At 41.4% G+C, this 9803-nt stretch overlaps 2 pseudogenes; both read left to right on the forward strand.

Moving 5' to 3' along the window:
- LOC111818895 overlaps positions 1-3549 on the forward strand; it is a 17864-nt pseudogene extending 14315 nt beyond the window's left edge.
- Positions 3550-5018: 1469 nt separating this feature from the next.
- The window catches only part of LOC101589447, a 12041-nt pseudogene continuing 7256 nt past the window's right edge, over positions 5019-9803 (forward strand).

Consider the following 9803-nt stretch of genomic DNA (forward strand, 5'->3'; position numbering starts at 1 on the left):
ACTAGCCATTCGTGAAATGCAAATTAAAACCACATTGAGATATCATCTCACCCCAGAAAGAATGGCTATCATAAAGAAATCACCCAACAACAAATGTGGAGAGGCTGTGGGGAAAAAGGAACCCTTCTCCACTGCTGGTGGGAGTGTAGACTGGTGCAACCGTTATGGAAATCAGTATGGAGACTCCTTAGTTTTCATGAGTGTTTTTGCTTTTATTTTCAGCTCTAAGAACTAAAGCCAGGACCCTTAGCACTGAGTTACATCCCCGCTCTTTTATTATAGTCTTTTTTTTTTTTTTTTTTTGCAGAACCGGGGATTGAACTCAGGTCCTTGCGCCTGCCAGGGAAGCGCTTACTCCACTGAGCCATCTCCCTGCCATGGAGACTCCTTAGAAAAGTTGGTTTGGAAATCCCCTTTAAACCAGCTATTCCTCTACTGGGAATTTTCCCGGAGGATCTGAAAACATCATATCATAGTGATATATGTGTGCCTATGTTTATAGCAGCCAGGGTTCAATCCCCAGTACTGCACGCTGTGCCAGCCCTGCACCAAGCAGGCCACCAAAACTGGGTGTGGTGGTGCATGCCTGTAATCCCAGTGCTGGGGAGCCTGAGACAGGAGGATCACTACAGGTGTGAGCTGAGTAGTGAGACCCTGTACCAAATAAATAAATAAATAAATCAGGCAGTTAAAATCAGCATGAATGCATTAAAGAAATGATTTGTATTCAAAAATTTCAGTGATTTTGTTACTTAGAATAACTAAACACTTCTCTGAGTGGGAAAAAGCATGACAAGAGCAGAAAATGTGACTCAAGTTCTGCGAATGAAGACCAAAAAATGCCGGGGCTTGAGTGCTACAGCTGCCTGTTCAAGTTGTCCCTCAGACAGCTCCCCATTGGGCATCACCCACCCTTTCCTTAGCAACAGATGCCAAGGAGGAGGAATTACTTCTGCTTATCAGTATTTGCCACTTCAGCAAAAAGTTGGAAGCTATGGAATTTAAAGGTGTGACGCACTCTCCCCTGCTCTCTTTCACCTCCCTCTCCAGATAAATGACAAGGCAGGGGTGGGGGAGTAAATGATTGGGGAAGCCAAGAACTCTGCAGAGTTGTAGAAAGACTGGAAGACAAACATGGGAAAGGAAGTGGCTAGGGAACAAAAGAGGAGAGAATGTACCCAAGGGCTGTGCCAAGGCAGGATTCCTCTCCCTCTTGGCATAACAGTAGGTTCTCTCTGTGTGGGGGTGGGGGGAGCGAGCTTGGTGAGAGTGTGAGAGAGCACCTGGAGGAATGAGGAGACTGGCGGGAACACTGAAGGTAACTCTTTCTTCACATATCTTTGTGAAGTTTTCTCATTACTTAGTAGGGTAGTGGAGCAATAGGTACCTGAGGCCATACATTTGAGAAGTCAGGTCATCTGAGATTAAGATCAGGCATTCAGTAAATATCCACAAAGTTACCACTGTGCTCCAGGGCCAGGTGAGGGCAGGTGATACACAGTTATCACAGATAAGATTATTGCTCTATGACTCTGATAGATGTTCCAAGGTGAGGTGGCAACAATTGAAAAAAAGAGGAGAGGAACATTGGCAAGATCCACATCTTTATTTCCAGCAGTTACACAGCTGTACACCTTAGCTTGGCCATCTGGGCATATATAGGAGCACAGACAAAGGCGGCTATGTGCCAACAGAATGGGGCTTGGTTGGATATATTACTTAAATAGGCCAGCAGATAACCTTGGCTACAGAAGGTGTTTACACTGAGGTATCGGGAGAGGAACCTATACTGGAGTTCTTTTGACATAGAACCCACTGCCTCCCAGGTCCCCTCCCTTCACAGCCAGAGCCAGAGCCATCCTGCACTTTCATGATTTCCTGCAGTGAACCCCCCCACACACAAGACCTCATCAAGAAGTGAAAGATAAAAACACAAAACAAGGTTTTTATTGTTTTATTTTGTTTTGTTTTAACATGAGGACCTTGCTGTTTCCTAGGCTAGTCTTACATTCTAAGCTCAAGTGATCCTCTTGGCTCAGCCTCTCCAATAGCTAGAATTATAAACATGTGCCACCATGCTCAGCCACTAGACACAGCAGAAATCAGATCAAGCAAGTGTTTACAGAGACATTAGGAAAGGAAAGGAAGAAGAGGGGTTTTCTCCAGCTGGAGTGAAAAGGGAGGTCATGGGAATTTTCATGAGTGTTGTAATGACCATCTGTTCTTTCCAAGTTCTTACTGTCCCACTCAAAGAACTGGACAGAGATGTGGGTACAACTGCCCAGCCTGGGGTCTGGGAGTGCCCAGGTGGAGCAACCAGGCCAAAGGGGGCTAACAGTGGGCTGCAGGGCTGTGGGGTCCTCGATGAGAGATTTAGGGATACGTCTCTCTCCTCTGTGTAGCTGATAAAATACCTGGGTGGTAGATGGCAGACGTGTTGACACTGGCAGGTGAATCAAAGACTGTCTAGGGCATTTGTACCAGCTCAAAGCTGGATGCTGATCTTCAAGTCCTGAAAGAAAGGAGCAGCCTCAAAGAAGGGAAAGTAGAGAGCCCAGAGGATAAAGCAGAAGCAAGGGAGTGAGCCATGCATCATTAGAATTTTCCAGGCCTTATAATTTATTGAGTGTTTATTCCTGCACTTCAGTCAGTAACACCCTGAATTACTAATGATCCGTCCCTACATGGAGATGTTTGGTCAAGACTAGGATTCTCCCTCACATCAATTTTCATTATCCTTTGTGTAAATTTCCTTCCTCTGGAGCAAAACAGAAGCAGGAGAAAAGTAAAGAAATCCTTTATTGCTCTGTGCGGGAGGGCTGCCAGAGAACAACAGGAGACCTCTGAGGCCAGGTTGGGGTGCAGCGTGTACGGGCAGCACAGTTTCCTACAGGTGCTGATTAGGGGGAGGCTGCCGCCTACGAAAACCAAAAGAGGAAGTTTACCGTTAACCCAAGAAAGAAGCTGGAAGTCAGTCTAGGAGCCACTTGTCTTGGTTCTGGGATTCCCACGCCACACTGCCTCACCGCCTCGCTGCCACGATGACCCGGCAGACTGCTGTATGGGCAGACCCATCGCTTTGGGTCCCTCTGTTTGTGCTTAGGAAAGCTGTGCATGCTGCTTGGTTTTAGGATACTGTGGCTGACCTGGCATTTGAGATACCAGGGAGGAAGTCTCACCATTCCCTAGTATCAGAAAAATAATTGCTGACATGCTTTTCTGGCTTTTGCTGCATGCCCTTTTCCTTTCTCCTCGTCAGTCTACTGCATATGTCCCTTCTCTACTCACTGTACTGCTTCGAATATTATTGGTTCAGTAAAGGAATTGCAATGCATCAGCCATGGTCAAATATAGAAAGGAACTGTCCTTCCTCCTTTGGATTCGGTCTGCCCTTAGTTGTCCTCACAGCAATGCAGTCTTCATATATTATCAGTGGCTGCCTCTTCGCTCTCCTCTTTCCTTTATTCATCATCAATGCCAGTGAAGCAAAAGTCTTCTAGAAGAGCATCATTTTCTAGTTGTGTCTCTCCTCCTTGGTGGTCTTCTTAAGCATCAGATTCTTCTGTATGACAATCTACCTGCAATCTGCCCTGAGCAGTTCCAGCTCTGCAGAGAAGTTCCCTTTACCACATCATTTTCTTCCATACTGAAGGCTGCTACCAGCCAATGAGTCACCTGCCACCAATAGGGGATGGCTGGGATCCAAGGGAGGCTGTGGCAGCTCTGTTCTCTGTTCTTGCCCCCTGACCCCCACCGAGCCAGGGAAGGCAGGACTCATTCTGTCAACAGTCCTTGCACAGTCCCTTCTCTTTGAAGAACTGGAATTTTGGTCTCTGGTGCACCCAAGGCAGAATCTTCCTGACTTCAGTGTGTGGATTTTTAGCACTATCTTGAGTCTGAATTGACCAGAGGCTTTTCTGTAGCTGTTTTCTAGCATGTGCCAGCCCCTGTATCTGGACTGACTGGAATACTTTGTCTTTTCCCTTGTGCTATTTGTCCTCCTATCTGTTCCATTTGCCTTCCAGTACCTTTGGTTGAGTGGATTTTGTAATTCTAGCTGTTGTGTTTTGTGGATTTGCTATTTATTTTGTTTCCTGTGAAGCACATACACTGGATGTAAGAGGTAAAGGAGTTCCATGTGGTCACTCCCCTTACAGCCATCACTGTCTTGTTTCTTATAACTCAGGTTAGGTTTTGGTCTCTCTTGCCTTACTGCAAAAAAGAAAATTAGAAAAGAACTTGAAGATGTAAAACAAAAGGAAAAAAACAGCCAGATCAAGAAGTTTTTGAGGGGCTGGGGAGATGGCTCAGTGGAATAAGCACTTCCCTGGCAAGCACAAGGGCCTGAGTTCAATCCTGGTTCTGCCAAAAAAAAAAAAAAAAAAAAAAAAGGAAGTTTTTGAGGAATAATTTTCTTTCTTCCTCTTGAAAGGGAAAGGCTTCCCCCGCCCCTCACTGGTACATGTGAAATTCCCTTCTATGGGGAGGTACAAATTCTAGGCAAGCCTCACTGCAACAGAGAATGCTCAGAGAACCTGAACTTTGCGAATCTGAAGGGCGAAATTTACTGTTGCCCACTGCAGTGTCTCACTGGTATTTCAAAGGAATATCGGTTGCTGCAAATAAGAACTGAAGGAGTCTACTTACTAGACCCAGTAAGCCTGTGAATGGTGATGTTTCCATCATTCTGAGAGATGAAATGTAAGGAGGGAGGGCAGATGTCAAGGCACTTGTACAATTCTATAATGCTAGAATTAAATGTGAGCTGGCCCCTCCCCACCAAAATAGTAACTGGACAGCACAATTGATGAATGTGAACATTTAACCTTTATTTACAACAAAAGAATAAAAAAGACACAAAAGAAGTGTTAAAGAAGAAAAATTGCTCTGAAGTGTTCTGCAAAATGAGCAAGCCAGTTAAGCCAGGAAAATGTATACTATGCAGAGCACAGGGCAGGCCGGTGGGAAGGCCCATAGAAGCCCCAAGATTAATGATCGTTGACTTTTATACCCCCATTATGGTGTCAGATCCAGCGTGTCCCATCAAGTCCCACCAATATCGTGTCATCAAGAGATTAGTATCAGGTGCAAGGTGCAGATTCTGTCCTGAATCTCCATGGATAGCAAGCCTCTATGACTGACAGATGCACCCTACAGCACAGATACTTTGCTTGCTCTGATCTCCTGCCTCATTCCCCCTGGAAGACATAAATCCTTGTAATTCTTTATGAGTTGTTAAGGGAATGAAGATCTCTGTCTTCATATAGCTAATTTTTGTTGAAAGGGTCTTAGACATTATCAGCTGGGGGTTATGTACTCTCTACCTTAGGAAGATACAGCTTACCATCTGAGCTGAGGAATATGTCATGAGACAGTGAATGAGAAGGAAGTTAGTGTCTATATAGAGAGGACTACTGAGCTCCCTGTTTAATGGAAGAGAGCTTAGTGAGCCTATCAGAAACCTATGGAGGCAAAGACACATGCCAGATAGGCTGCCAGCAGCCACTTACAGTGACTACTTATCTGTACCTGAAAAGGAACTGGAGTTTTGCTTTTTGAAGCGGAGCTTTAGGTCTTCAGAGGCTCATGGGAATAGAGTTGTTAGTCCTGTGAAAATTCAAATCATAATTTTCCATTTAGAGTTTATTGTTTGTTTTTGAGACAGGGCCTTGCTATGTATAGTATTTTAAGATGGAAAATGTATAAGACATGGACAGATTCCTAGATACATATATATTAACAAAGGTGAATCAAGAAGATATAAAAAATCCTAAATAAACTAATATCAATCAATGAAATTGAAGATGTAACTTAAAAACCTAGCAATGAAGAAAAGCTCAGACTCTAATGGATTTAATGCTATATTCTACATGAAATTTAGAGCCAGGGAGACAGTTCAGCAGAACAAGTGCGTACCTGGCAAACTCAAGGGGCTGAGCTCAATCCCACATTCCAAAAAAAAAAGATACATGAATTCAGAGAAGACTTAATACCACTACTTCTCAAACTCTTTAATGAAATGGAAAGGGAAAACATACTCCAAAATTCATTCCTGAAAGAAAGTATTATCCTGATTTCAAAACCAGAAAAGAACCCCACTAAGAAAGAAAACTAGGGCCCGCATGGAGGAGCTGCCCAGCCTCACCCCCTACGCACCCTTGCACTCAGTGTTGTCCCCCCCCTTCCCCTGCCCCCAGCCTGTTGTAGATCATGCCACCACTGGCGGCCCAGACTGTCAAGAAATGGTAGCCTAGGACAGTTGGCTGTCAAGTGACACTGCTTCTCCCAGCCTTGCCTGACCCCCACGAGAAACAGATATCATCTTTATCTGAAAGTAAAGAGTCTCAGGATTCATCTGACAGCATAGGCTCCTCACAGAAAGCTCATGGGAACCTAGCACAGCACCCATCTCATAGAAAAATTTTGAAAGACCTGTCTTCTGAAGATACACGGGGCAGAAAAGGAGACAGAGAAAACCCCGGAGTTCCTTCTGTCACTTCTATGTCTATTCCAACTCCCATCTATCAGACTAGCAGAGGACAGTACATTGCCATTGCCCCAAATGGAGCTTTACATTTGGCCAGTCCAGGAACAGGTGGTGTACAGGGACTTCAGACATTAACCAGGACCAATTCTGGCAGAACTCAGCAAGGTATGATTCTCCAGTATTCACAGACCTCTGATGGACAGCAAATACTTGTGCTCAGCAACCAGGTGGTTGTACAAACTGCATCAGGAGATATGCAAACATATCAGATCTGTACCACACCTTCAGCTACTTTGCTGCAAAGAACTGTAATGATGATGTCTCCGGTGACTCTATCATCTCAGAGAGCCAAGACAGATGACCCCCAACTGAAGAGAGAAATACAGTTGATGAAAAATAGCACTTTCAAGGAAAGCTTCTCAAACAACATTTTGTTCTTGTTGAGCTCACAGTTAAATGAAAACATACTTTGGAGATACTGTGGGCTCAGTTCCAGAGAATGTCGCAAAAAGAAGAATATGTGAAATATCTGGAAAATCGAGTTGTAGTCCTGGAAAATCAAAATAAAACTCTAATAGAAGAGTAAAAAATTTTGAAGGATCTTTATTCTCATAAAAGTGCTTGAATCTTTAAAAAGAGTATTTTTGTGGACTTGTCTAAAAAATTAGATTTTTTGTAGTGGAGTTTTATAAATTAAAAGGTCAAAAGTGAAGCTTAGTTTCTGTATACACTTTTGCAATGCAAAGATAAATGTCTAATCCACGAGATTTGGTGACAGGATACCATAGAAAGTGACCTCAAGGGAGCTACTGGCACAACTGGAAGCTTGGTAAAAATTAAACAGAACAAGCAAGAAATGAACTTTCAGCAATTTCAATATTCGAACTGGTTCTCAGCCCAAAAACGACAGAGAAGTCATCAATCCAAATTCAGTACATAGAAACTTTAAAAATAAATCAGTTTCCCATGAGAAAGAAATAAAGAAAGAAAGAAAGAAAGAAAGAAAGAAAGAAAGAAAGAAAGAAAGAAAGAAAGAAAACTACAGTCCAATCTCCCTATTAAACATAGATGCAAAAATCCTCAACAAGATACTGGAAAACAGAATGAAGAAAATTATATACACCATGACCATGTGGTATTGATCCAAGAGATGCATGAATGGTCAACATATGTAAATCAATAAATGTAATACACTATATTAACAAATCCAAGGACAAGAACCATATGGCCAACTCAATAGATGCAGAAAAAACTTTTGACAAAGTCCAACACCCATTCATGATAAAAATCTTACAGAAAATTGAAATAGATTTTTTTATCTCAATCTGACAAAAGCCATTTATGACAAACCAACAGCCAACAACATACTAAATGGACAAAAACTGAAAACTTTCATTTTAAAATCAGGAACATTACAAGGATTTCCACTGTTTCTGTTCTTATTCAATATAGTTCTGTAAAACTGAGCTGAAGCAATTAGGCAAGAGAAAGAAAAGGAATAAGGGTAGGAAAGAAAAAAGTCAAAATTATCATTAATTGTGGATGACATGATACTCTACATAGAAAATCTCCAATAACTCCACTAAAAGACTGCTAGATTTAATAAGCAAATTCAGTAGTGTAGCTGGATATAAAGTTAACACTCAAAGATCAATAGCTTTCCTGTACATAAATTAAAAACTTACTGAGAAAAAAATTAGAAAAGCAATACCTTTCACAATAGCATCCAAAAAAATTAAATACCTAAGAATCACGCTAATGAAGGATGTAAAAGATCTCTACACCGAAAACTACCATACTATGAAAATGGAGATTGAAAAGGATATCAGAAAATGGAAAGCTATCCCTTGCTCTTGAGTAGGAATAACCAACAGAGTCAAAATGGCCATACTTCAAAAACTATTATACACTTTTAATGCAGTTTCCAGTCAAAATTCTACTAGCATATCTCACATAATTAGAGAAAATGATCCTAAAATTCCCTTGAAAACAGAAAAGACCTAGACTACCAAAGGCAATTCTGGATAACAAAGTCAAGGCAAGGACATTACAGTCTCTGACTTGAAATTATATTATGAAGTTACTATGATAACACCAGTGTGATGCTGGCAAAAAAAAAAAAAAAAAGCCTGAGAATCAATGGAACAGATTAAAAGATTCAGACACAACTCCAGGCACACTCAATCACCTTTGACAAAGGTGCTAAATTGCTAAATACATCCACTGGAAGAAAGATAGCCTCTTTAATAAATGGTGGTAGAAAACCTGGCTCTACACATGCTGAACATTACAATTGGATTCATATCTTTCACCATGCATTAAATTTAATTTAAAACAGACCAAAGATCTATATATTAAAACAAAAACATTAAATCTACTGGAAGATAGAATAGGTAAAACCCTTGAAGATATTGATGTAGGTAAAGATGTTATAAATAAAACCTTGATCACACAGGAAGTATCACAAAGAATCGACAACTGTGATCTCATCTTATTAAAAAGTTTTTGTACATCAAGAGAAACCAATGGTGAAGAGACAATACACAATGTGGGAGAAAATTGCCAACTGTTCCCCAGACAAAGGATTACTATTGAGAACATATAAAGAATTTTTAAATGTCAGTTCCTGACCCCCAAATTTAAACAGCGAATCCAAAAATGGACATCTAAAGTGAATACACACTTCTTAAAATAAAAAAAAATACAGATAGTGAATAAATATATGAAGAATTGTTCAACATCACTGGTATTTTAAGAGATGTAAATCAAAACAATGTTAAGATTCCATATCACCCTGGAAAGAATGGCTATCATCAAGAAATCAACCAATAACAAATGCTGGAGGGTCTGGGGGTAGTGGGAGGAAAGAACACTTCCCCACTGTTGGTGGGGAGTGTAGACTGGTATAATGATTGTGGAAATTAGTGTGGAGATTCCTCAAAAAACTAGGATTAGAAGTCCCACTTGACCCAGATATTCCCTTCCTGAGTATCTTCCCAGAGGATTTAAAAAACATCATACCACAGCAATATGTATGCACTCATGTTTATAGCAACACAACTTGCAATAACTAAGTCTTGGAAACAACCCAAATATCCATCAATTGAGGAATTGATATTTTTTTAAAAATGCGCTATTTTTATACAGTGGAGTACCACTGAGCTATAAAGAAGGATAAACTTGAGACTTATATAGGTAAATGGACGCAATCTCAGAATATACAATAGAGTTTTTCTGCCGAGTTCCGGGAGCCCCCAGACCCAGTCCTAGCCCAGGTCCGGTGAGTGTGCAGAGAGTTTCCTGCTACCCTGCGCCG

Source organism: Octodon degus, unplaced genomic scaffold, assembly GCF_000260255.1.
Source record: "Octodon degus isolate 3935 unplaced genomic scaffold, OctDeg1.0 scaffold00107, whole genome shotgun sequence".
Taxonomy (NCBI): Eukaryota; Metazoa; Chordata; class Mammalia; order Rodentia; family Octodontidae; genus Octodon; species Octodon degus.